This window comes from Mobula hypostoma, chromosome 3 (genome assembly GCF_963921235.1).
Source record: "Mobula hypostoma chromosome 3, sMobHyp1.1, whole genome shotgun sequence".
Taxonomy (NCBI): Eukaryota; Metazoa; Chordata; class Chondrichthyes; order Myliobatiformes; family Myliobatidae; genus Mobula; species Mobula hypostoma.
In genome coordinates this window covers 208,831,852-208,854,646 of record NC_086099.1, presented here as the reverse complement: position 1 = coordinate 208,854,646, position 22,795 = coordinate 208,831,852, and the positions used below count along the sequence as shown (strand labels likewise).

Below are 22,795 nucleotides of genomic sequence, written 5' to 3'. Positions count from 1 at the left end.
TATTACACTTCAGAGGAGCCATTTTATAATTAGCAGTTAACAACTAACATTACAGTTAATATTACTGAGAACCCTACACATTGAACTGCTGCTTCTAAATTAACAAATTTCATGACACATGTTGGTGATAATAAACCTGATTCTGATTCTGTGGGCTGTCTTGCTGTGTTGCTTCTCTTAAGTATGTTTCCTCAACCTCATTACGCAAATAAATCAGACGGTACAATCTGTGGAGTTCCCTTCCAATTACTCTTGTTGCATATCCCATATCGTGCTTCTCTTGAACAAGTGGAGAAAATCTTGTATTCTTCCGTTGAGCAAATCTGAAACACTACTCAAATGCGATCATGGTTCAGGGGTACAATACTTGCTTCTGAGTCAGAAGGTTGGAGTTTTAAGCTCCAGTGTGAGCATTTTGTGGTCCCAACCAAACCAAACTAAACAGATGATCGAGTTATTTGTCTCCTTTACTATTTGTGGGACACTGCTGTATGCAAATGGCTTGCAGTGTTGCTCCATAAATCAAAAGTAGTTCACTAAATAACTTGGTACATGTTGAAATTATGAAAGACACCATATGAACAGCTGTTTCCTTTTCTTTTGTATCTAGAAGATTGGTGATGTGGTATACATGAGCATCAGGGTACATTTAAGAACTAATCAATACTATGGCATCACAGGTAGACAGAGTTGTAAAGAAAGCTTTTGGCACAATGGTCTTCATAAATCAATGTACTGAGTACAAGAGATGGGATGTTTTGTGGAAGTTGTATACGACATTGGTGAGGACTAATTTGGAGTATTGTCTGCAGTTCTGGTCACCTACCTGAAGGAAAGATGTAATCAAGGTTGAAAGAGTACAAAGAAAATTTACAAGGATATTGCTGGGTGTGGATCACCTGCATTATAAGGAACGATTGAATAGGTTATGACTGTATTCTTTAGAATGTAGAAGATTGAGAGGAGATTTGATAGAGGTATACAAAATTATGAGGGGTATAGACAGGGTAAATGAAAGCAGGCTTTTAGCACTGAGGTTAGGTGGGACTATAACCAGAAGTCATTGGTTAAGGGTGAAATGTGAGAAGTTAAAGGGAAACACAAGGGGAAACTTCTTCACTCAGAGGGTCGTGAGAGTTTAGAGTGAGGTGCCAGCACAAGTGGTGCATGCAAACTCAATATCAACATTTAAGAGAAGTTTGGATAGGTACATGGATATGGAGGGCTATGGTTTGGGTGCAGGATGATGAGAATAGGCAGTTTAAATGATTTTGGCATGGACTTGATGGGCTGAAGGGCCAGTTTCTATGTTGTACTTCTCTATGACTCTATATAGCTTGACTTTGAGGTATCATACCAATCACTGCTAGTTTGCTTGGGAATGGCAGCCTTCAATAAAGGATGTTGTGTTGTTTGTTCTGTCTAATCTGAGCAGTTGAACTGCTGGCAATATTAAAGGATCCCAAAGACACTGCAAGTGAAACGACTTCTTATTTTTAAGAGCTTTAATAAATGTCCACATTTGTCGTGTTCTGGTGAACATCTACTATAACAGAGTGAGCTCTATAAATAAAGTAGAGCCTTGAATAAGTCCACTTGTCAAAAGTAGTTCACTGAATAACTTGGTACATGCTGAAATTATGAAAGACACCATATGAACAGCTGTTTCCTTTTCTTTCGTATATAGAAGATTGGTGATGTGGTATACATGAGCAAAAGGGTACATTTAAGAACTAATCAATACTATGGCATCACAGGTAGACAGAGTTGTAAAGAAAGTTGTCACATTATCCCAGAGAGAAATTGAGCTGCACAGTAGAGCTGAGAACTCAGGTATTGTCTATGTGGAACTTCCAAATTCTTCTTGTGCAAACATAAGGTTCCTGATGAAGGTTCTTGGCCCAAAATGTCCACAGATTACTCTTTTCCATAGATGCTGCCGGCCTGCTGAGTTCCTCCAGCATTTTGTGTGTGTTGCTTCAAGTTCTCCTTGTGGTTGCCTGGGTCCTCTGGCTTCCTCCCACATGGAAAAGGCACATGGGTTGGTGGGTTAATAGGCCAAATTAAATTCTCCCAGTGTGAACTTGAGAATCTTATGTCTTTAATCTTTGAGAATTAAAATTAAATTGTATTAATGCAGTATTACATTAAAAAAAAAGTTAAAGGTCTGTCCCGAGCCTTGTCAGGCTGGTGCTTATGTTGGTTTCTGTGGCGTGAAGCGACTGAGAGTACAAGGCTCCCCCGCGGATGGGACACCAGTCTATCGCGAGGTTAACTCCCAGCATTTGCTGGTACCCATTTTCAGCTGGGTGGACTGGAGCAGTGTGTGGTTAAGTGCCTTGCTCAAAGAGACAACACACTGCCTTGGCCGAGACTCGAACCCATGACCTTCAGATCGTGAGCCCAACGCCCTAACCACTTGGTCATGCTATTTATTTAAAGATGCTGCATGGAACAGGCCCTTCTGCCCCAGAGAGCTGCACCACCCAGCAAGCCACCTATTCAACCCTAGCCTAACTGCAGGGCAATTTACATTGACCAATTAACCTACTAACTGGGATGTCTTTGGACTGAGGGAGGAAAACTGGAGAACCCAGAGGAAGCCCATTCATTCCACAGGGAGGATGTACAGAATCCTTACAGAGGACACCGGACTTGAATTCCAAACTTCAGAATGCCTCGAGCCTTAATAGTGTTGCACTAACCGCAATGCTACCATGGTGTATGTGTGATTGATGGTCAACATGGACAGTGGGCTAAAGTTCTTGTGGTGTATCTCACTATGAGTCTATTGCTATGCTTTACAACTTGAAATTTTAGAAATAACAGTGGGAATTAATTGTATTCAAGAGTAGAGATAGATTACAAAAGACAGTAAATATTGCATTAGGTGTGACACAAATTTACCCAGTGATACCGAATTAAATCATGGATTCCGTCTACACCAGCTGCTGCTCTGGTAAAGTGGTCACTGAGAAAGATCGCTCCCACCCTAGACGTTCTCTTTTTTCTCCCCTTCCATTGGGCTGAAGGTATAAAGCTTTGGAAGCAAACACCACAAGCTCTAGGACAGCTTCAGTCCCACTGTTATATGACTTGAATGGACCTCAGTATCATCATGACCCTAGCACTATAGTGTCTAACTGCACTGTGCTTTTCCTAACTGTAATTGTAGCAGTAGATTTTACATTCCATTGTTGCCTTTTCCTTGTACTTACATCTTGAAGGTACAGGTCGCTTGCAAACCTTTGATTATCACTGTCTTATTATATGTGACATTAATAAACCAATACTGACGTAAATGTCAACACCATTTTAATGCATCTCTCTTTATATGGTAAAACTACACAGATCATTTTCCCCAACTTCCAATTTGTTGGAATATCTGTTTATACACCATGTCATCTTAAAGCTCTTTGAATGTGTTCCAAATTTTTTGGTCTGAAGAAAGTTGTCAGGACAAGAAAAGATACCACAGTGTTGTACTGAGACCAAACTATTTACAAGAAATATATTTCTGGGCCATAATTACACCTACTAGACCAGTAGTCCATGAGTCCACTAGAGGCTGGAGAAGTAGAGGGTGAGAAGATTGTGTGTGTGTGTGCGTGTGTGTGTGTGAGCACGCGCGTGTGTAAAGAAAGAGGCTTGTTTTGCGAGTGTTGTTTTGTTGCTGTTGTTCTGCATCTGTTGTTGTTGTTGCCTGTGTTGTCCTGCTGAATGTTGGGGACATATTACGTTCACGCCTGGATGTGTAATATCACTTAAGGGCTGTCCCTTCAGCACATCCTTAGCTTGTGTTGGTTGTTAACGTAAATGATGCATTTTGCTGCATGTCTTGATCTACATGTGATAAGTAAATGAATCTGAATCTGAACAGACCCTGCAGGTCTGTCAACTATGTCAACTCCTGGCAGAGTTACAATGTTAGGATTACTTTTTTCAATGAGAAATTTATCTGCAGAACATTGATAATGGACAGAACCAAAACTAAAAATGCAGGTTAGCTGGCTAAAGTTATTTAAATATAGGTCATGGAGATTAAGAGTTAGGGTATTAGCATGCATTTGTATAAAGTCTTCGGTAGGCTGCACTTGCAGTATTGTGAGCAATTTTGGTCGCCAAATTACAGAAAAGATATCATGGACACAGGGAATTCTGCAGATGCTGAAAATCCAGAGAAACACACACAAAATGCTGGGGGAGCTCTACAGGTTAGGCAGCATCTATGGAGGGGAATAATTAATCAACATTTAGGACCTAGACTCTTCATCAGGACTGGAAAAGAAGCAGGAAGAAGCCAGAAAGGAATGATGTGAAAACTTTGGAAAGGGAACTAAAAAGGGTTTATCAGGATGCTGCTGGGTTAGAGGATTTTAGTGATAAGGAGAGGTTGTACAGTCTTGGATTATTTTCTCTAGAGCAATGGAGGCTGTGGGTAGACACGATAGATGTTTATTGAATTAAGTAAGATATCAATAAGGCAAACATTTTTTTCCAGGTAGAAATGTGGAATACTAGGGGGATTACTTTTAAGGTGGGAGAGAAAAAGTTTCGAGGGCCTGTGAAGAGCCAAATATGATAGTGACGTTAAAGAGACTTTTAGATAGGCACATCAATATGCAGGGAATGGACAGATATGGATCGTGTTATGCATTAGGGATTAGTTTAATTTGGCATCTTGCTCGGTACAGACATTACAGGCCAAAGGACTTGTTCTTCTGCTGTACAGCTTTGTAAGAATTGAACATTTAACATGTGTGATGAAGGTTGGATTTTGAATTATGTGAATGATATGAAAAAAAATTCAAGACAAAGAAGATCCAGGTTTTGCCTAAGAAGTAGGAAATGATTGCAATAAATTGGCTTCAATACAGTGAAATGAAAATTAATCGGGGCTTAGAGGAAGAATAGGAGAAATTCGGGCAAGTAGTATTGTCAATATTTGTGGAATTGTGAGAAACTTATTGATTCTGCTCGATTTTAATTTGTGCCATCCTCTGCACTAAGAAGTAAGTGGAGAGAAATTTCACCATCTCCATTCCATTCTCCTAAATTGCACCCATTATAACAAGGGTGTGAAATCAATAAATCGTTCATGAAATCTGGAGCATTGCCAGTGCAGGAGAAACAATAACCATAGTAATATTGATTTTGTTTTCAAAGGAAAGGACAAAGGAGCAACTGAATGACAATGGTTAAAAAACATCGACTTGAATAAAGCTTTTTCTATCCTACCTTCAGGGAAAAGGGGACATATCTATGCCTTTCTCATACTCCAGAACAAGATAGAGGGAAAGATACAATGGCAGATTTTACCATTGTGATTGTAAATTGTGATTTTATGATTTACTCTGTGATAATGAAAATTTATGAGAGATTGGATCATGATTACAGTGTAGAAGGATTGGCCTCTGAGACGGAATAGCAATTTTGCATGCAGACATTTTTTTTACAAGTGCCTCATGAAAGTTACTTCCTGTTCCAGAGACAACTGCCCTGCAATAAAGAATGATAAATAAATTTTTCCCTTGGGGAATAAAGAACATTCATACTAGCTTGTGACACAATAATATTTCTGTGCTCGGCGCATTACAGCATTTACTTCCCTGAAACCATTAATGATTTTGTGTGCCATACTCTGCCAGAACCACTTTTCAAGTGGTTGTCTTGGAGGAAAGATTCTGTGAGTGGTCCCCCACGTCCTCCTCACCAGCGCAGTTTTTTTTTACGAGGCCGAGTTGCGAGCTCGACACTCAACCTGGCACGGTTGGAAAGCGTGCCTGGGAGCGGCCCGACTGGATTTGAACTTGGGAACCTTCGCTCCGGAGTCCGGCGCTGATGTCACTGCGCCACCAGCTGATACACAGGCTAAATCAGCAGTACTGGCAGATCTCTTCTCTTTAGATGTTGGTAATCTAATGCACTCTAATGCATAGTCATATTGCCAGATCCAAAACATAAATGGCTTAAAATTCTTGATATCCCTTCCCCAACCTGCCTGAGTGTAATTTGAACTTGTCAACAACACCATCATTAAGGACCCTTATCATGCGGCACATGCCCTACTTTCATTACAACAGGTAGGAGGCCCAGGAAGCTGAAGACACACTCAATATTTTAGGAATAGCTCCTTTACATCCATCATCATATTTCTGAATGGTTCATGAACCCATTAAAAATACCTTGATTTTCTTCAAGCAACACACATCAAAGTTGCTGGTGAACACAGCAGGCCAGGCAGCACCTCTAGGAAGAGGTACAGTCGACGTTTCAGGCCGAGACCCTTCGTCAGGATTAACTGAAGGAAGAGTGAGTAAGGGATTTGAAAGTTGGAGGGGGAGGGGAAGATCCACAATGATAGGAGAAGACAGGAGGGGCAGGGATGGAGCCAAAAGCTGGACAGGTGATTGGCAAAGGGGGTATGAGAGGATCATGGGACAGGAGGCCTAGGGAGAAAGAAAAGGGGGGGGGAAGCCCAGAGGATGGGCAAGGGTTATAGTGAGAGGGACAGAGGGAGTAAAAGGAGAGAGAGAAAAAAAAAATTGTGTGTATATAAATAAATAAATAATGGATGGGGTACGAGGGGGTGGTGGGGCATTAGCGGAAGTTAGAGAAGTCAATGTTCATGCCATCAGGTTGGAGGCTACCCAGACGGAATATGAGGTGTTGTTCCTCCAACCTGAGTGTGGCTTCATCTTTACAGTAGAGGAGGCTGTGGATAGACATATCAGAACGGGAATGGGACGTGGAATTAAAATGTGTGGCCACCGGGAGATCCTGCTTTCTCTCGCAGACAGAGCATAGGTGTTCAGCAAAACGATCCCCCAGTTTGTGTCAGGTCTCGCCAATATATAGAAGGCTGCATCAGGAGCACCGGATGCAGTATTCTTGATTTTCTTCATTTGCATTATCTATCTATCTATCTATCAATTTATTTTCATTATAACTGTTATTATGCCTGCACTGTACGGTTGCTACTAGCAACAGACCTGTCACCCAGTGTCAGCAAAGCCAAAGAGTTGATTATTGACTGCAGGAGGAGGAAAACAGAGATCCATGAGCCAGTCCTCATCAGGGGATCAGAGGTGGAGAGCGGCAGCAATTTTAATTTCCTCAGTTTTATTATTTCAGGAGATCTGTCCTGGGTCCAGCAGGTAACTACCATTATATGAAAGGCACAACAGCACCTCTACTTTCTTAGAAGTTTGCACAGATTCAGCATAACATCTAAAACTTTGAAAAACTTCTATAGATGTGTTGTGCGGAGTATACTGACTGGTTGCACCACAGCCTAGTATGGAAACACCAGTGCCCTTGAATGGAAAAAAAACTACAAAGAAGTTGTGGATACAGCCCAGTCCATCACAGGTAAAGTCCTCACCACCATGGCGTCACAACCACGGATTCGGCAATTACGCTCTTGAGTATGCACGTGTCAGCTAATTATTATTTAATTGTGATAGTATTTAACTGCAGTCATTCTGTCGTAGTATTTGTCAAGACTTAGAGCACAGCCATGTTTCGCTGCCTGTTTGCATTTGGACATTGGACTGTCCTGTCAACTGACTCTGAAGGCTAGCGGTATTTGTCTTATATTTAGTTGCTCCTTTCAGCCACAATGTCGGCTTTGTTTTCCATTTGAGAGTTTTAGTTGATGGCCCTGTTTGGCTTAGCATTTATTGGTTTCTTTGCCCTTTAACACAGTTCGCATTAAAGTCTGTGAACTACATCAGTGTCTCTCACTCTGCACTTGGGCCATATTTGCATCGTGTGACACATGGAGCACATTTACAAGGAGCTCTATCGCAGGAAAGCTGCATCCATCATCAAGGACCCCAACCATCCAGGCCATAATCTTTTCTCACTGCTGCCAACAGGACGGAGCTACGGGGCCTCAGAGCCACACCATTAAGTTCAGGAACTGTTATTACCTGTGAACTATCATGCTCTTGAAACAAAGGGGTTAATTTCACTCACCCCCAACACTGAATTGATTCCACAACCTGAGGACTCAATTTAAAGGACTCTAAATTCATGTTCTCAGTATTTATTGCTTATTTATTTATAATAATAATTATTATTTCTTTTCTTTTGTATTTGCACAGTTTGCTGTTGTTTCACCATCTCTGCCTGTGTGTTTTTTCACTGATTCTATTGCATTTCTTTCTACTTACTATGACTTCCCACAAGAACGAACCTCAGGGTTGTATATGCTGACATATGTGTACTCTGTCAATAAATTTACTTTGAAATTTGATTCTGATTCTGATCCTTAAAAAATGCAATGCAGTTGATGTTTCAGACAAAAGACCTCGAGGCCAAGAAGCCTGGAGACAGTGCATGATCACCTCCGCTTCTCAACAATCTCACTGAGAAGATTGAAATCATCGAGGCGAGTATAGAGCGGTGAGTGGTTGTTCAGCGCCATCTACCAGCCTCCCTCTCACTGCTGCCAGAAGAAGACGTTTGTGTGTGACAGTCTCTCTCTCCCTTTTGTTCGCTGCTCCCAGAGGTAGGTCCTGTGCTTAAATGATCTCCCTCCCTCTCTCCCTCAATACTGTCAGAGGATGGTGCCAGAGTCCTTGGGTCTTCGGCAAGGTTTAATCGACATAGTTTGTGGATTGGACTCAGTTGTTCATGTTATGATGAGTTTCTGGTTTCTGGTCACTCCTTTTTTGCTGCTATTTTGGGCGACTGTGAATTGGGGCAGCTTGCAGATAATGAACATTGAGTTGAACTGAATATGCCTGGACTCTTTGGATTTTGTGTTTTTATAGCTGTGTGTTAACTCATTTCTTTGTTGCTGTTTGTGAGATCTGTTTTTTTGCTAGCGAGGGGGGGTGGGGTGGGGTTTGAAGCTTTTCTTTGCATGGATTCCATGGATTATTTTTGTTTCATGACTGTCTGTGGGGAAGATGAATCTCAGGGTTGTGTACTGCATGAATTCTTTGATAATGAATGTACTTCGAATCTTTGAATGAAAGGCCCTTTGTCAGAACTGCAATTGTTATGTAAGTGAGGTTATAATTGTGATGGAGCAAGGGTTCAGCAGAATAATTCCTGGATTGTTCCATGAGGAGAGATGAAGGGTATAGAGTTGTAGTGTACTGAGTATAGAGGAATGACCAGTGACATAGGGGCAGTGGTACAGCTAGCAGAGATGTTGCTCATAGCTCCAGCGAACAGCTTCAACATTGACCTCAGGTGCTGTTGCTATGCATATCTCCCCATAAACAGGTGAGATATCTTTGGGTTTCCCTCTCTCATCCCAGAAACGTGGGGGTTGGTAGGTTAAATGGTCATTATAAGTTTCCCATAGGATATAGCTGAGTGGTAGAATCTTTGCACACGCCACCAGCTTCAAGAACAGTTATCACCCCTCACCCCTCAGCCTGAACCAGTGTGAATAATTACACTCATCTCAACACTGAACTGATTCCACAACCTATGGACTCACTTTCAAGGGCTCAACAACTCATGTTCTCGGTATTATTTATTTACTTGATGCTTATTATTATTAACAATCCACAGTCCCGAGGAGACACCGGATTGCTTGGAGGGAGAGAGAGTTTTAAAGAATTAACTAGGGGTAGTAGGCACATTCTCAAAGAGACATTAATTGTGCACAACTAGGCACTTGGCAAGGGCCAATAAAAAAAAATTGGTTTAAGCGGGGCGGCCATTGCGTAAGAGGGTCAGCGTTGGAGTGGGGAATTGAGGCTTTAGCGAGGAGGGGCTCGGCTGCAGGCAGATTCTTTTGTTATTTATTCTTTCTTTCTTTTTTATTGCACATTTAGAGCAGTGGGAATGCCAGTCAGGATACTGGAATGCTCCTCTTATGGGATGTGAGAAGGCAAGAAGACCCCCACCCCGCAACCGTCCCTGACGACTACATCTGCAAGAAGTGCAGCTTCTAACAGACCATGCCAAGGAGTTGGAGCTAGAAACGATTGAACCCCAGATCATTCGAAAGGCTGAGGGGTTGATAGACAGGATGTACACAGAGGCTGGACACAGGTAACTGGGTGACCGTCAGGAGGAGGAAAGGGGATAGGCAGCCAGAGCTGAGTACCCCTGTGGCCATTTCCTATATTATCAGTTATACCACTTTGGATACTGTTGGGGGGAATGACCAAGCAGAGGAAAGCCACAGTCGTTAGGTCTCCAACACTGAGTCTGTCTCTGTGGCTCAGAAGGGAAGGGGGGGAGAAGAAGTGAGCGGTGGTAATAAGAGATTCATTGGTTAGGGGAACAGAAAGGAGGATCTGTGAAAGAAACTGAGATTCCTGAATGGTTTGTTGTCTCCTGGGCACCAGGGTCCGGGACATCTCAGATCAAATCCACAGTGTTCTTAAGTGGGAGGGTGAGAAGCCAGAGGTCGTGGTCCACGTCAACAGCAATGACATAGGTAAGAGGGGTGATAAGGTTTTGCAAAGTGAGTTCAGGAAGTTTGGTACTAAGTTAAAGGTCAGGACCTCCAGGATTGTGATTTCAGGATTGCTACCCATGCCACATGCTAGTGAGGCCAGAAATAGGAAGATCATATAGTTTAAAACATGGCTAAAGAGTTGGTGCAGGAGGGAGGTCTTCAGATTTTTGAATTATGGACTCTCTTCCAGGGACAGTGGAAACCTGAACAGAAGGGACAGTTTGCACCTGAACTGGAGGGGTCTAATATCCTAACTCGAGGGTTTGCTAGCGCTGCTTTGTGTGGCTTAAACTAGAGTTGCAAGGCGAAGCTAACCAAAGCGCCAGAACAGAGAGTAGAGTGGTTGTGGAGAAAGATGTTGTAAGCCTACATAAAAAATCTGGAATTGAAGGGTTAAGCATGGTGGGACTGATGTTCTGAGCTGTGTATATTACAATGCAAAGAAGATTGTTGGAAAGGCGGATGAGCTTAGGGCATGGATCAGCACATTGATTTATGACAGTGTAGCCAGTAGTGAGACTTGGTTGCAGGAGGGGCAATTCAGGGAAAATGTCATGACAGTGCTCAGTCAGGACAGACAATGAGGCTTTATGGGTAATTTTGTGGAATAAAAAAGGTATGACTGTATTAATGGGATTATATTATAGATCACCAAACATCTAGAGGAGCAAATTTGTGGAGAGATCGCCGACTGTTGCAAGAAATATAAAGTTGTGTTAGTAGGTGATTTTAACTTTCCATATATTGACAGGGGCTACCATACAGTAAAAGGGCTGGATGGGAAAGAGTTTGTCAAATGTGTTCAGGAAAGTTTCCTAATCAGTACAGAGAAGTCCCAACTAGAGAGAGTGTGACAGTAGATCTTGAATTTGGGAGTGAGTCAGGGTAGGTGACAAGTTTGTGTAGGAGAACACTTTGCTTCTAAGTGATCATAATGCCACTTGTTTCAAGGTAATTATGGAATAAAACAGGTTTGGACCTTGAGTTGGGATTCTAAGTTGGAGAAAGACCATTTTTGATGGTATCAGAAAGGATCTGGCAGATGTGGATTGGGACAGGTAGTTTTCTGGCAAAAGTGTACTTGGTAAGTGAGAGGCCTTCAAAAGTGAATCTATAGAGTTTGTATGTTCCTGACAATAAACGGCAAGGATAACAGGCTTAGGGAGCCTCGTTTTTTGAGAGATATTGAGGCCTTAGTTAAGAAAAAGAAGGAGGTACATAGCAGGAATTGACAGGCAGGAACAAATGAGATACTTGAGGAGTATAAGGAATGTAAGAGAACACTTTAAAAGGAAATCAGAAGGACATGAGGTTGCTCTAGCAGACAAGGTGAAGCAGAATCCTAAGGCTTCTACAGATGTATTCAAAGCAAAAAGATAGCAAGGGACAAAATTAGTCCTCTGGAAGATCAGAGTGGTAGCCGAAAGAGATGGGGGTCTTAAGTGGGTTTTTGCATTTGTATTTACTTGGGAAGGACAAACTCTGAATTTGCAGATAAAAGGCAACACAGCAGTGAGGTCATGGACCCTATGCAGATTACAGAGGAGGAGGTGCTTGCTGTCCTGAGGCAAATTAGGGTGGATTAACCTCCAAGCCCTGAGAATGTGTTTCATCAGCCCCTGTGGGAGACTAGTACAGAAATTGCTGGGACCCATCAAGAATATTTGATACATCCTTAGCCACAGGTGAGGTGCTGGGTGATTGAGGGACAGCTAATGTTGTTCCATTGTTTAAGGAAGGCTCTAAGAAAAAGCCAGGAAATAATAGGCTGGTGAGCCTGACATCAGTAGTGGGAAATTTATTGGAAGGTATTCTAAGGGACTGAATATATAAGTATTTGGATAAATAGGGACTGATTAGGGAAATCACATGGCTTTGTACATGATAAGTTGTGTCTAAGCAATCTTATAGAGTTGGTTTATAGACCTTATAGAGGTAGGAGGAATCTTATGGACCTTTGACAAGGTCCCACATGGGAGGTTGGTCAAGAAGTTTCAATCAATTGGCATTCAAGATGAGGTATAAAATTGGATTAGACATTGGCTTTGCGGGAGAAGGCAGAGTGCAGTTGTAGATGGTTGCCTCTCTGACTGGAGGCCTGTAATTAGTGGTGCGCCACAGGGATCAATGCCGGCTCTGTTTTTGTTTATCATTGATATCAATGATCTGGGTGATAATGTGGTAAACTGGATTAGTAAATTTGCAGATGACACCAAGATTGGGGGTGTAGTTAATTTCAAAGAAAACTATCAAACCCGGCAGTGGGATCTGGACTAGGGGGTGAAAATGGCAGATGGAATTTAATACAGACACGTGTGAGGTGTTGCACTTCGATAGGACCAACCAGGTTAGTCTTACACGATGAGCAATAGGGCACTGAGGAGTGTGGTAGCACAGAGGGATCTGGGAATATAGATCCATGATTTCTTGAAAGTGGCATCACAAGTTGATAGGGTTGTAAAGACAGCTTTTGGCACATTAGCCTTCGTGAATCACCGTATAGTGTACAGGAGTAGGGATGATGGTAAGGCCTAATTTGGAGCATTGTGTCGAGTTTTGGTCTCCTACCTACAGGAAAGATGTAAATCAGATTGAAAGAGTGCGGAGAAAATTTACAAGGGTGTTGCCGGGACTTCGGGACCTGAGTTCTAGGGAAAGGTTTAATAGGTAAGTGCTTTATTCCCTGGAGCGTAGAAGATTGGGGAAAGATTTGATAGAGGTATACAAAATTATGACTGATATAGATAGGATAAATGCTAGCAGGTTTTTTCTACTGAAGTTGGATGGGACTAGAACTAGAGGTCAAGGATTAAGGGAGAAAGGTGAAATGATTAAAGGGAACATGCGGGGTAACTACTTCACTCAGAGAGTGATGAGAGTGTGGAATGAGTTGCTGGTGCAAATGGTGGATGCAGGGTCAATTTCAACATTTTAGAGATATTTGGATAGGTACTTGGAGGGGAGGGGTTAGGAGGGCTATGGTCCGTGAGCAGGTCAATGGGACTAGGCAAATTAATGTCTCGGCAACGACAGGATTTTTGTTTCTGTGCTGTAGTGTCAAATGACTATATGACTCTATTATTCTTATTATCTTCTTTTTTGTATTTACACATTTTGTCCTTTTTTTACACATTGGTTGTTGGTCAGTTTTAGTGTGTAGTTTTTCCTTGATTCTACTGTATTTCCTTGTTCTACTGTGAATGCCTGCAAAACAATGAACCTCAGAGAAGTATAATGTTGTAGTATAAGGCCAAATTTGGAGTATTGTGTACAGTTCTGGTCATCAAATTATAGGAAGGATGTCAATAAAATTGAGAGAGTACAGAGGAGGTTTACTAAAATGTTTCCTGGGTTTCATCTCCTAAGTTACAGAGAAAGATTGAACAAGTTAGGTCTTTATTCTTTGGAGCGTAGAAGGTTGAGGGGAGACTTGATAGAGGTGCTTAAAATTATGAGGGGGATTGATAGAGTTGACGTGGTTAGACTTTTTCCATTGAGAGTGGGGAAGATTCAAACAAGAGGGCATGGGTTGAGAATTAAAGGACAAAAGTTTAGGAGTAACATGAGGGGGAACTTCTTTACTCAGAGAGTGGTAGCTGTGTGGAACGAGCTTCCAGCAGAAGTGGTTGAGGCAGGTTCGATGCTGTCATTTAAAGTTAAATTGGATAGATATATGGACAGGAAAGGAATGGAGGGTTATGGGCTGAGTGCAGGTCGGTGGGAATAAGAGAGGGTAAGAGTTTGGCACGGACTGGAAGGGCCGAAATGGCCTGTTTCTGTGCTCTAATTGTTATATGGTTATATGGTGACATATACAAAGACTCAGTGTCTGACAATGCCTTGCTAGTGAGAGAAGTCAGAAGCTAGACTAGTTCAAGCTGACAGGAAGGTGACAAAAACTCAAGTAACCACACGTTACAGCAGGGGTGAGCAGAGGAGCATCTCAGAATGCACAACATGTCAAAACTTGAAGTGGATAGGCTACAGCAGCAGAAGACCGCAAATATGCACCCAGTGGCCACTTTATTAGGTACAGGAGGCCACAGAGTATACATACCTTGATAGTAAATTTACATTGAACTTTGAACTCTGGAAGTCGGGAGAATCAAATGAGATTAGTATAGAATCAGGGCAATAGGCATTTTATAATTAGTGGAAACACAGTGTGTTGAAGGGTTTATTTCCACGCTGCACGAGCCCATGACCTTCACGTTCTGATCAGTCTTGAGAAGGAGTGAAGTTGACACTCCCCTTGGCTGAGATGCCAGAACCAGGGGTACCTGTCCGAAAAGGGTGGTGATTCTTTGGAATTCATTGCTCAAGAAAACTGCAGAGGTTCAATCACTGAATATATTGAAAGCAGACACAAAAGACGTTATTAATGCAAATCAAGGGATATAGAGTCAGTGCAGTAATGGGTGAAGTGAGGTAAGACTGAATGATGAACCAGGAGCCAGGAATAATTCTCATGTTGAATTATTTCCTTTCTAGAGCTCGAATCTCTTTCCCCCCCTTAAAATGAAACAAAATGATATCAGAACTTAGTTTGCACTATTCAAATGTTTAAAGAATCTCATCTGATTTTTTTTTTGACACATTTCTCTATATAAAGTCAATTCCTAACTTTGCACTTAAAACCAGCCACTTGGATTTGTGCGGCATTGCAAGATGTCCAATGCATTTTCACACGAGTGTTATCCAAACATTAAGGAGGGAACACCAGAGCTTAGTGCTCCAAGGAGGAAAGGTTAGAACCAACTACGTGTGAGATCCAGGCTATGGGAGCTCACTCATCCTTGCAGGGTAATTGGGGTGTTGGAGAGTACAGAGGTAGGAGGAGTGAGACCAGTGTATGGTTGTTGCTGGGTCCTCATGTGATGGACTAATATAATTAAGAAATGGGCAGCAGAGTTTTGAAAAATGCTCATTATCATAGGCATGAAAATCCTGGCAGAGAGCACCAGATTAGTCAAGTCTAAAGATCATGAGACCATAAGAAACAGGAGTAAAATATAGCCATTCAGACCATTGAGTCATTTCCGCTGTTCAATTTTTTAACCCAACTATCCTCCCTTCTACCAATTAAGAAATTATCAATCTCTGCCTTAAATGAACCCAAAGATTTGGTCCCCACTTCTACTTGTAGCGACAGATTACACAGATTCATCAGTCTTTGCCTGAAGAAGTTTTTTTTTTAGATTTCTATATTAATCACATGTACATTGAAGCATACAGTGAAAGGAATCATTTGCATGAACAACTGGCACAGTCTGAGGATGCTCTGGGGTGCCACACCTCGAGTGCCAACATATTGTAGCATGCCCACAGAGTTCAGCAGATCAGCACACAGCTAGCAATGACAACAAAACAAGCTCCTTACTGCCCCCCACCAACCAATACACAGACAGGCCTCCAACTCCAGGACAGGATGCCTCTGTGCCTCTGACCTCCAGACAGTGGCCTCAGAGTCTCATATATCAGGCCCCCGACTTCTGGACTTGCTAACTTAGGGGTTCAAATCTTCATCTCAGTTTTAAAGGGACATCCTTCTATGCATGGTGTCATGTGTGACGCAAAGCAGAGCTACCGGACGGATGAGAGAGATAACAGAAGACAATGGAGAAACATTCAAAATGCTAATAAGAGAGAAGAGAGAGATTAACGAGAAAGAAACGCAATTCAGATATTGACAGACCGGTTGCTTTGAACCTGAACTATTTGAAGTTTGATGGACAGGTGATACCCCAGCAGGGGGATAAAAAGAGCAGGTTTGCTAAGGCACGACACGCCACGAGACCCTGGAAAGAGCAGTGTGCCCCCACAAGTTGGTAGGAGTTTGGAGGACCGGTTCGCGGGAACCGATCAGAGACTCACAGGGTGTAAAGGTACGATTGGTGGGAACCTGGGGTGTGTGTCCACCCTTGCCTGGATGCTGGGTTCACGGCGGAAGAACGATCATATCCAGAACAGAGGGGTCACAGTTGGTGACCACAGTGGGATTAGAAGCCATCAGAAGGTCTGCCCGAAACCAACTGCATCTCTCTCTCTCTCTCTTCCCCCCCCCAATGGTACAACAACAGCAACGACTTCGAACTGCACTAAACTGAACTGAACTCTGCTTCACTTAAGACTGATCATTTTACCCCTAGACTGCGATAGAGCTTGGTTGATTCCTATTACCCTGGTTCTGTGTGTATGTGTGTATTATCATTGCTAACCTGTTACATTTATATCCTTACGATTAGTGTACTGTATTACTTATTTCTTTAATAAAACTTTATTAGTTCCAAGTAATCACAGACTCCAACGAGCGTTCCATTTCTGCTGGTTTGGCAACCCAGTTACGGGGTACGTAACAATGGCTATACACTCTCCTACTAATGGAAATATCCTCTCCATGTCCAGGCCTTCCAGTATCCAATAGGTTTTCAATGTCACCAACCATCCACTTCCCCAACTGTCTGAATTCCGTTATCTACAGGCCCAAAACTCATTACTGGAAACATTTTTATGAACCTTCTCTGGACGTTCTATGGGGCCAGCACATCTTCCCATATGGGGCTCAAATTGCTGATAATATTCCCAATGCAGTCTGACTAGCACAGCTGGATGTTAGTAGCTCATGCTAGACTTTAATTGTACAGTGGAGAACATAAAAATTAGTAGCAGGAATCAGTCATTTTGCTTCTCGTGCCCTGTCTGCCATTCAATAAATACACATCTGGTAACTTACCTCAGTACCAATATTTAAAAAGCTATCAAATGCTGAACATAGTTTGCCTAAATCAAAGTTCACAGTTCAAAATAAATTTATTATTAAAGTACATATATGTCACCAGTTACTAGCCTGAGATTCATTTTCTTGTGGGCATTCTCAGCAAATAGAAAGAAACACAACGGAATTAATGAAAAAACTGCACAACCTCAATGATGGGTAAACAGCCAATGTTCAAAAGACAACAAACTGTGTAAATACAAAAACAAAGATGATAAGTAAGCAACAAACATTGAGAACATTAGTTGAAGAATCCTTGAACGTGAGTCCATAGGTTGTGGGAACAGTTCAGTAATGGGGTGAGTGACATTGAGTGAAGTTGTCCCCTCTGGTTCAAGAGCCTGATGGATGAGGACTAATAATGGTTCCTGAACCTGGTGGTGTGAGTTCTGAGGTTCCTGCACCCCCTTCACAACAGCAGTAGCAAGAGTAGAGCTGTTTGGTCAAACCCTTCTTACTTTAAAATAAATTAAATTTAGCGGTGATTTAGGGGGAAGGGGAGATCTCGTTGAAACCCATTGAATATTGAAAGGCCTCGACAGAATAGAGATGGAGAGGATATTTTCAATAGTGGGGGTGTCTAGGAAAAGAGGCCACAGCCTCAGAATACAAGGACATCCCTTTAGAACAGAAAGTAAAAGGAATTTCTGAACCTAAAGGGTGGTGAATCTGTGGAATTCATTTGTGGACGGCTGTGAAGGCCGTCATTGGGTATACTTAAAGCAGAAGTTGATAGGTTTTTGATTAGTAAGGGTGTCAAGGGTTATGGGAGAAGGCAGGAGAATGGGATTGAGAGGGATAATAAATTTCAGGATTGAATGGCTAATCAAGTGAAGAGCATTTGATGGCTTTGGGCATGTATTCACCAGAATTAACAAGAATGAGGGGTGACCTCATTGAAATCTACTGAATGGTGAAAGGCCTTGATACAGTGCATGTGGGAAGGATGTTTCCTATGAAGGGAAAGTCTAAGAACAAAGAACACAACTTCAGAATAGAGGGATGTCCTTTTAGAATGGAGATGAGGAGGAATTTCTTTAGCCGGGGGTAGTGAATCTGAAGCATTTTCTGCCACAGGCAACTGTGGAGGCCATGCCTTTATGTATATTTAAGACAGAAGTTGATAGATTTTTGATTGGTCAGGGCATGAAGGGATAGGGGGAGAAGGCAAGAGATTGGGGCTGAGAGGTAAATTGGCTCAGTCATGTTGAAAAGGCATAACAACTTCAATGGGCCAAATGGCCTGATTCTGCACCCATATCTTATGGCCTTATAGTCTAAATCAGCCATGATGGAATTGCTGATCAGACTTGATGGGCTAAATTCTACTCCTATGTCTTATGGTCCAGAAAAGTGACTGCAAATTATATAGCTCATATGTCTCGTCAATACTAATAAAAATCTTCCAACCAATCCTAGAATGTTTCATTCCACTTTAAATAGTGCTGATAGAAGTGTCAATCCAGGCTGAGTTAGAAGGCAATTGGATGTCCTCATGAAAAACTTGCAAAACCCATGTTTAGTGGAATTCTTCATGCGATGCTAATACAGTGTTTAGTTGAAGTCTTGCTGCCATAATTGTAGTCTTGAATTTCTGACAGGTAAAGTCAGTATAATCCACACTAATCCCCTCCTTCAGCTTTCTCAGGCACCAATAGGGTTTAATCATTAACTTAAAGGTAAGTATTTGTAAGAATTTTATGATTACTTTAGGAATTTTCACTGGCCATTCCAAAATAGACAAGAATGTAAACCCACTTGTAAATGATTAATTAAACTGTGCTGCTGTGCTTTGCAACTCCCTATTGTACCATTAGTTTGCTTTTAACCTGAAATCACTTATCAGAGTTGGAATGGGGTAAAATAGTCCATTCTGTTATGACATGCTCTGATAACACAATTAGGGCAGTGTTAGGTTTAAGGGATTTCCAGTGTTAAGTAACTTCTTGTTATCTAGATGTGAAACATTAGTGTAATGAATTTACCAAATACGCAGAATTTAATATAAAGTTTAAACTCTTGAGCACTCATTTTGATTTTTTTTGCATCTGATGAAGGGTCGCAAGCTAGAATTTTGACTGTTGCTCTTTCTACAAGTGCTGCCTCTTCTCTAATGTTTCCACCATGTACTGTTTTTTTTAATTTTTGATTTTCAGCATCTATAGGGTTTGTTTTTCAAATTCTGACCATGATACCATTTGCCCTGAAGCCCCGCACTTGCTTCAGATTAAGTAGGTAAATTGTAATTGTTCGTTTCAAACTGCTGGGAATTACCAACCAAAATCTGGCTAATTTGATTATTACTCGCAAAAGTGATGATGTATTTTTGTTCCACTTCTCTATGTAATAGTTCTGTAGCTGGGAATACACCATATGGACCACTGTACAGTTTTGGGCTCCTTAATTAACAAAGGAAGTTGTCTCCCTGGCAGTTCTGCAGAGAAGCTTCCATAACTGGATTCAAGATTTTCAGGTGGTTATCTTATGACAGAAAATTGAGGAGATTGGATCCATATTTAGAAAAATGAAAAGCCCATAAAACTGTAAGATATAGGAGCAGTATTTGGCCATTTGGCCAATCAAATCTGCTCCACCATTCCATCATGGTTGATATATTATCCTTCTCAACCCCATTCTCCTTACCTACTCATCACCTCCCACTAGTGCCCCTCCCCCTTCCCTCTTTTCCATGCTCTTCAACTCTTTCCTATCAGATTCCCCATTTTCCAGCCCTTTATCTCTTTCTCCTATCAGATTCCCAGCTCTTTCCCTCACTGCTCCTCCTCTCTCGGTTTCACCTATCACCTACCAATTTGTACTTCCTCCTCCCCTTCCCCAACCTTCTTGCTATAATTGCTGATCTTTTATTCCAGTCCCGATAAAGGGTCTTGAAATGTCGACTGTTTATTCATTTCCATAGATGCTGCCTGGCCTGCTGAGTTCCTCCCGTATTTTGTCTGTGTTTCTTGGATTTCTAGCAACTGCCGATTTTCTCATCTTTGGACCCCATTCTCCTGCCTTCTTCCTGTAACCTTGACACCTTTACTGGGCAAGAACCTCAAAAAGTGATCATATTGAAGAATAAATGCTTAGCGAGTGTTCCCTCTGATGGAGGACTGTAACTTGGAATGGGATACTGCTGAATTCTTCCAGCATTTTGTGTGTGTTGCTTGGATTTCCAGCATCTGCAGATTTTCTCTTGTTTGAATGGGATATAATGCTTGGATAAGGAGTCACCAATTTAAGAGGGAGTGAGGATCTTTCAAAGGATTAATAATCATTGGAATTCTCCATGCTATACTCATGTTTCTTGTATTCTAACATTTGCTGACAGTAAGGGTTTGAGGTGTGATCCTATAATTAAATAGAGAAAAGCCTATGCGCCCCTTTACTAACACAGAATTAAAATGACTCACAATGTTAAATAAAGCAACTTATCCGAGAGCAAATTCTGAGGAAAGGGCAACTCCCTTTACCTCTGTCATCGCTTCCATTCGAAACTTCCTCTTTAGGACTCACAAAGAAGCCAATAGATTGATTCCTTTTTACCAAACCCCTGTTAATATAGCTAACAGATAACATATGCTAGAATGGTTATAGTTATGTTATTTCTCAGTTTTACTCACTTAACTGAAGAAGTGATTTTTTTCCCTCTCCAAACCATGATGTACTGTAGATAAAGGTGAGGCACTGGAAATCCTACCAATGAAAACTGAAGACCAAGCACTCGCTCATCATGTGACAGGTTCATTCAATAGAATCAAAATCAGGTTTAATATCGCTGCCATTTGTCGTGAAGTTTGTTGACTTTATGGTAGCAGTAAAAAACAATACACGATAATGTAGAAAAAAGCTGAATTATATATAGTAAGTATATATATAATAGTTAAATTCAATAAGTAGTGCAAAAACAGAACTAATGAAAGAGTGAGGTAGTGTTCATGGGTTCAATGACCGTTCAGAAATCAGTCGGCAGAGGGGAAGAAGCTGTTCCTGAATTGTTGAGTGCATTCCTTCAGGCTTCCGTACCCTCTTCCTAATGGTAACAATGAGAAGAAGGCACGTGCTGGATGGTGGAGATCCTTAATGATGGGCACCTTAACTGTACATTTAATTTTTTTAAACTCTATTGTTTTGAAAGGAGCTATTGTGGATTTGGAGTATTAATGCACTCAGTTTAAATCAATTACACTGAACTGTTCGGAGATCAGACATAGAGCATAATGTGCATGTGATTGGGCCACAGAGAGTTCAGATGGCATTACACACCATAAGAAATGGGAACAGAATTAGGTCATTCAGCCTAATGGAACACGGCCAGCTAAAATTTTCTATGACATTGAATTCTCATTAGAACTTTCTTGCATCTTTGTACATTTATATTTTATGAATTTCATATTCAAAGAATTATATTATAATGGTATGGTAGGATAGCGATTAACGTAATGCTTTACATCAGGGTTCAATGCCCGCCACTCTCTGCAAGGAGTTTGTATGTTCTTTCTGTGACTGTGTGTGTGTTTCCTCCGGGTGCTCCAGTTTCGTTACAAATTCCAAAAAGATGTATGGGTTAGGGTTAGCAAGTCATGGGCATGCTAGAGACATGGCAACAAACGCAGGCTGGCTTCAGCATAGTGCAAGTGATGATGCAAATGGTGCATTTCACTGTATGTTTCAATGCACATGTGAAAAATAAGGCTAAACTTTAATCTTTGAATAATACAATATTTGAAAATTATTTGCAACTCTTTTTCTAAAATCAAGCAAGTAAAAGAAGACTAAAACAACAGGAATTCTGCAGACGCTGGAAATTCAAGCAACACACATCAAAGCTGCTGGTGAACACAGCAGGCCAGGCAGCATCTGTAGGAAGAGGTGCAGTTGATGTTTCAGGCCGAGACCTTTCGTCCTGATGAAGGGTCTCAACCTGAAACGTCGACTGCACCTCTTCCTACAGATGCTGCCTGGCCTGCTGCATTCACCAGCAACTTTGATGTGTGTTGTTAAAAGAAGACTAAATTCTTTCAGCCAATAAATTGAAATAGTTAAATTAATTGTTACCGATAATATCATAATGTGTAGAATTACAAAATAACATTCATTTTAAAAATACGTTAAGAGAGTCTGTGCTAATAATCTTAATGTGCTACTTCATATGCATCAGTTACATAATGCAAAAAATCTTCAAGGATTCGTAATTAATGTCGGTATCAATTTTTTTTGTTTATTTTAGTCTTTTTTGTTTAAACAGTGTGTTGAATACTTTGGCAAAAATTCAACTCAGAGCAGTTACTGACCTATCCTAAGTGAGAAAGTTGAATTAGTACCTGTGGAAATAAATAATTAACTCTGAGTAGATTTCAAAACTTGTTGTTTTAACTAAGCATGCTAATTTAGTTCAATAACTCAGCATGGAATATTTGAATAAAAAATTTCCACCAAATTTGGAAATGTTTCCATTATGAATATATTTTCATACTTATTATAAAGAAAAGACCTTTCATGGTATCTGAATCTCCCAACTTACAACCAAAGTTCAGAAGTTCAAAGTGAATTTATTATCAAAGTATGCCACCATATACTACCCT

The 22,795-nt window shown here is 41.2% G+C and overlaps 1 long non-coding RNA gene across 1 annotated transcript; it reads left to right on the top strand.

Annotated features, from left to right (window-relative positions):
• Nucleotides 1-8,336: 8,336 nt before the first annotated feature.
• LOC134343657 (uncharacterized) lies at nucleotides 8,337-20,754 on the top strand. Its single transcript, XR_010017309.1, has 3 exons — nucleotides 8,337-8,515; nucleotides 9,801-10,020; nucleotides 20,128-20,754. It is a non-coding gene; the product is annotated as an uncharacterized LOC134343657 (long non-coding RNA).
• Nucleotides 20,755-22,795: the final 2,041 nt, after the last annotated feature.